Here is a 6,000-nt window from a genome sequence, read left to right as displayed (position 1 = left end):
ATTTTTGTAATGCTACAGGAAGTTATATGTGGGGTTGAAATACACTGCTTTAATATGATTTTGTTTCCAGATTGGAGAAAATACCCGGAAAAAAAAGGCAAAACAACATATTATTTTAGCCCCAGAAATTGTTCCCTCAGGTACTGAAAAAATGTAAATATTAATCCAGTAATACTACATTTTACAGTAACTCACTACCTCCATTTTGACTTCATTCAAACTCAAGTCACATGCTGTATAGTCATCTTTAACACATTCACCTGCCAAAGCAAACTTTTTATTATACCCTCCCCCAAAACTGCAATAACAAACAGAACATAAAAGAAATTACTAAATCTTGTATCATTGGCTGTCAGTGTGGAATTACATAACCAGGAGATTTTTATTTCCATAGTTTTGTTTGCTTTGGCAATTGATACCTCTTCCTCTTGTGTTTTAAAGGCTGGCTTTAACAAAATGACAACTTAAAAGCCCTCCTTATTCACAGCTTGATGTTGAAATGGAATCAAGCCAGAGCTGGAACGACTTTCCAAATTAGCAAGGGAACCTACTGTTGAAGTAGACTATTACCCTGCATGTGTTTGTGCATACAGGCTTATTTCTTCACACCCACAACTGTGCTAGCTATCATTTACTCACCTCACAAAGCTGCCTTCTTCCTGTTTTTCTTCTTAGAGAATTTAGTTAAAAACAAAGGAAAAATCAAAATCAAGTATTATTGCGCTTAAAAGCACTTAGCCACTTCAAATACCCAAGCATCATCATATCATTTCAGAAACAACAACGAAAGTGTCTTGAATCACTCAAGGAAAGCACAGCAGTCTACATTTTCAAAGAGGATGAGCATAAACTCTGAACGTCACACGTCTAGCAAGTGTTTATATGACATGCAAAAAGCCAGGGCTGCAATCACACCAAGGAAACATACTGTGCAAATTGTTGGCTTCCAGCACAGCTAAGGAAGCTCTTTATATTCTTACAAAGTCAAAGCTTTTTTTTTACTCTCTGTACCCCAAAACATACCACTGAGGGAAACCAACAAACACAACCACTTAATAAGCTGGTATTTTAAGTCACAGAAAATCACAGAAACATAACAAGGAGTGCCACAAGCAGTTAATGACAAAGACAAAAGACACACTTTCTGTCCTAAATTTCAGTGCTTTGTAGAGAAGGATCCTGAATTGTAATGCAGATTAAGAAAAATTACTTAGTTATGGGGCTGACTTGCTTGCAGGCATTCATGAAGCAGCCTGGATGCAAAGATGTCGGGCAGTGATTTGCCAGACGTCTCCTGAATATTTTCTCACTGATTTCAGTTCACACTAAAATCCAAATCTGTCATGGCTCCTTATAGAGAGGCCCCAGAACTCAGGAACAATGAGGAAGGTCACTGAAGAAAAGTCATGCAACCCTACATCTCCCATGAGATGAAGGAAAAATATCACATGCTATAAACTATGTATGTCCACAGGCTAAAGTCATGGTGTGATCGAACCTTGCAACTCAGGATCTCAGTAATAACAAAGTTATTATCTCTCTTTTAGAGAGCAACCTAAAAGTAGGAATTTCATAACAGAGCAAATGGCATACAGGGCCTAAAATGACTAGCAAAGTTGCAGAGACAGCAGCCATGAAACTACATGTCAAGGACACTAAAGAAACTGCTGACTGATAATGAACTACATTTGAAAATACATAGCTTATTCCAGCCTGCAAAATAAACTACCTCACAGACTAACTCCCCAGAACAGCCGTTACCACTCACATTTTCTTCTTCAAGCCACCTTGCTGCACTCCTCAGGCACAAATGATGACCCTGGGATGGAGCACTGAATAGCCCAGCTCACCTACATGAAGGAAACCCTTTACATGCCTTACAGCCTTCCTCATCAGTTGCAAGCACCTCTAATTAGAGTGCTGGAAATAGCATTCAACTGAGGCCAACTAAGCTTTTCCATCTATAAGAACTAATCCCCAAAACTTGAAGAAATTCAGTGTAGACCAGGAGATTACTTTAATCATAGAATTACAAAACAAACAGGACATCAACTCACATACATCAGGTGCCTGGAGCCCTGACCAGCCTGACCTTGAATGTCTCCAGGGATGGTGCATCCAACACATCTCGGAGCATCCTACGCCATTGCCTTACTGCCCTCACTGCATTAAAAAAATAAAAATAAAAAATATCTTCCTGATATCCAGTCTAAATCTTTCCTCTTTCAATTTGAAACAATTTCCCTTGACCTGTCACCACAGACCCCACTACAGAATCTGTCCCCTTCTTTCTTATAGCACCCCTTTAGATATTGAAAGGCCATTCTCAAGACTCATTGGAGCCTTTTCTTCTCCAGACTGAACAGCTCCAGCTCTCTCAGACTGTCTTAATAGGGGAGGTGTTTCACTCCTGGGATCATTTCTGTGGCCCTTCTCTGGATGCGCTCCAACAGGTTCATGTCTCTTCTGTACTGAGGGACTCCACATCAGGACACATTATTCCAGGTGAGGTCCCACCACTGCAGAGTAGAAAGGCAGGATCACCTCCCTTCACCTCCTGACCACACTCTTTCTGATGCAGCCCAGGATATGTTTGGCTTTCAGGGCTGTGAGAGCACACTGCTGGCTCTTGTCCAGCTTCCCATCCATCAGTACCCCCTGGACCTTTTCAGCTGGGCTGTGCAAGACCTTGCACTTCCCCACTTCTTCTTCTCATCCTGTTTCCAGCTTCTTTCTCTTGTACTTCCACTCCTGCCTTTTGTTCTTCTCATGCATATCACACCTCTGTTACCAGAGAGTTTGTCCTCTGCTGCACAGAGCTGCAGCGGCTCCATTCAGGAAGGGACTGCTCACGACTCACAGGAAGCGACTCACACGTGGAGAGGAGCATCAATTCAGCACAGCAGGAGAAATTGCAGAGCACAGCCTGGAGGGGAGGTCGGTGCGACAGAGCACTGTTCTGGAGCATTCTGTCTTCATTTAACTTCCTAATAAAAGTAGGTTAGAGCATCCTGATATTAAAGAATTGTGTGAAAAGAAAAACAAGGAAAACATTGCAAGAGAGGGGAGGAGGAGTGTGGCGTCCTTGTGTAAGAAACATGCTTGCAGGTAATGCACAAAGAAATTATCTCTGATGCATGTATATGGGATGGTATTGTCATTCTCTGCTTAGCAGTTTGCAGCTATGTATGTTTTTGTCAGTGGCAAGGCTGGGCAGTCATACCTCTACACCTCCATCTGGGGCAGAGACTGAAAGGAGACCTCAAAGTTGGGCTTTTTTGTTTTTATTTTCCCCAGAAGCCAAGTCCCTGAAGATCTAAAGTACTTTGCAAATACCACCTATTATTTTCTTCACACAGATGTGAGAAAAGACTCTTATTCCCATTTTTTCCAGACGTGGAAACTATTGATCGCTTCCCAAAAGTTAGTTCAAGATGGACACCTGGACTAACCTGACACAGGAGAAGGGGTGGGGTGATTCAGACTGCTGAACTGAATGAAATAATGGATGTTAAAAGAAAATACCCAGAGAACTACGAGGAACCTAGTGCTATAACTTCATAATACTTATTAATGTAGACTGATAAGAAAGGAAAAAAAATAGACCATCAAATCAAGAGTTTCTACCTGTGTTATGATGGATAGCTGTGATCCAATAGAGACATTTGAGTGGGATTTCATAATACACTATCTCTGTTTTAATCAGGCATTATGAAGCTGAACCAGGACTTATATACTTCACAGCCACTTTGGATTATTGAACGCTCACAGTAGGCTAAAGGAGCACTTACAGCTCATCAAATTAAGCAAAAATGTACAAATTAAGTACCATCAAGCCTACAAGCCATTGCATTTACAGGGAGAGAAGAAGAGGAAACAGTATAGTGTTAAAGGATGAGACATTAAAATGCACTTTGCAGTATGCTTTTAAGAAATGACATTCATGACTGAAGAAAACAATTAGCGAGCATCTCAGTTCATCCCTCATAGCAAGCTAAGATCCATTTTCACACACCTCCACGGACAGCTATCTATCTTTCCTGGTCATTGATTATTACATTATTTCCAAACAGCTTGATTTGTTTTCTTGCATGTATGCTGCAGCTTATACATCACACCCATCATTTAAGGGAGGCTTAGACTGTAGCATAACTGCTGCTTCATGCATACCAAGCACTAGCATCTAGAGCTCGTTCTGAAGGATACAATGAGGACCAGAGGCACTACTATGATATGTGCCAAAACTGCAGCATTCTGGATGCTGAGCTACTTTTCCATACCATAAAAGTTTAGTGATCCTAGGAATTATAATTCTTCTTCTTGCTAGATGACCATTGAGGGTACACAGAGCCTCTCAGCTTGCTGTTCGGCACAATGAGCTTGCCAGTAACTCAAACACTAATCCTCTGCTGTGCTGCTGGTTCCTGGAATCCACACCCATCATAAAACATGAAGGAATTTTTACTGCTGGTGGCTCCCATGCAAGTCTGTGATATGTTCAGGACTGCTCAGGTTCCAGGCTAGGACAGATAAGATGTTTAGAGCAGGAAATAAAGGGCGTCAGGTGCCTGGCCATTTTGGAAAGGGTTGGAAATAAAGGCTTTGAAAGATTAGGGGGAAAAGAGGACAGTTTTGCTATTTCAACACCTAATCAGAAGAGAGGGAAGGAACAGCTGGAAACTGACAGATAAAGAAAAAAAATGGAACAAGATCTTTTTTCCCTTCCACTACCTACCACTGTAACATTTGTGTTGCACCTCTTATTGTGAGAGCTAGCGGGAAATGCCATAAAGCAGTGATAACAACAGAAGGTAAAATATCTTCCAAAAGCAAGGAAAGATTGACATTAGGAATTATGAAGGAATTATAATGGCTGATAAACTGTTTGCAGTAGGACAGCCATATAACTTCAACCCATACTGCAGTCTTTCCAACAAGATCCTTAACAATTAGCACTGTCTTCAAAAATTGCACTATTTTGCGTGTCTGTGCATGCCAGACCTAAGACATTAAGCAGTCTGCTGACAAATCTCACTGAAGACTCTTCAGTTCAAAGTGGTGTCTTGCATCTAAAACAAATGAGGGAAACAAATGAGAATTAATTAAGAAAAACAAAGGTGATGCCAAGTGTCAATGAGACTGGTTGTTTTTTTTTCCTAAATATATGGCTTATGATGCAGTAAACGTTAGATGAGTACTATTTTCCAGCTTCTTTTAAAATGATTTTTCTGCATGCATGTCAGAATTCATTGCTACACAGTTCTTCCTTTTAAGGTTTCTGATCAAAGTACCAAAGAGGCAAATTAAGACAAAGAAGGCAACCAGCTCAGATAGAAAGAGCATTTCCTTTCCATTTCCTATTAAAGCATTTGGTAAGTAGTCCTTATTGCAATGTGGAATGGTTGGGCTGAAAGAATTTCAAATTTGTCTTCCAAGGAATAATCCTTTGATGACAGAACTGCAGTCTCGAAGGAAGACGTGGCAAGAACTGAAGTTTAGAAAAAAGGGGTTAACATCGGTTGTATTGGAAAGTAAAAGCTCATAACATGCATTGTGTGTTTAGTCATGTTTATTTTGAATAGTACCGACTGCTGGTAGTATGAATATCCCAGATATGGAAGAACTATTTCTAGCATGGTCACAACGAAAAGCACTGGTTGGTTGGTCTTCCTATTCCTTCTGTGATAGGCTCAGAGACAAACAAAGTTGGTGAGATTTGTAGGTGTCACTCATACATTCTCACCAGCAAATACACACCTATTCCTATGTGCATTTGTACATACGTTTGTACGAGTAATATATATACACACACACATATAGATTGAGGCTATGGATTACAGTCTGTGGTGCCATCTGGTGGAAAGAAGTCAGCAGCAGCTTTACTGCTGTGGGAAAGTTTACAAGTGTAGGTATCCTTAAAACAAGGAAAGAAAGAATACCATCCCAAAAGAAGGTGGCACTCAGGAATATGATTTACAGGAGATATGGTGTTCATAAAAA

Source organism: Coturnix japonica, chromosome 2 (assembly GCF_001577835.2).
Source record: "Coturnix japonica isolate 7356 chromosome 2, Coturnix japonica 2.1, whole genome shotgun sequence".
In the NCBI taxonomy this organism is placed as follows: Eukaryota; Metazoa; Chordata; class Aves; order Galliformes; family Phasianidae; genus Coturnix; species Coturnix japonica.
The sequence above is the reverse complement of the archived record's forward strand: the minus strand, read 5'-3'. Positions refer to the sequence as shown.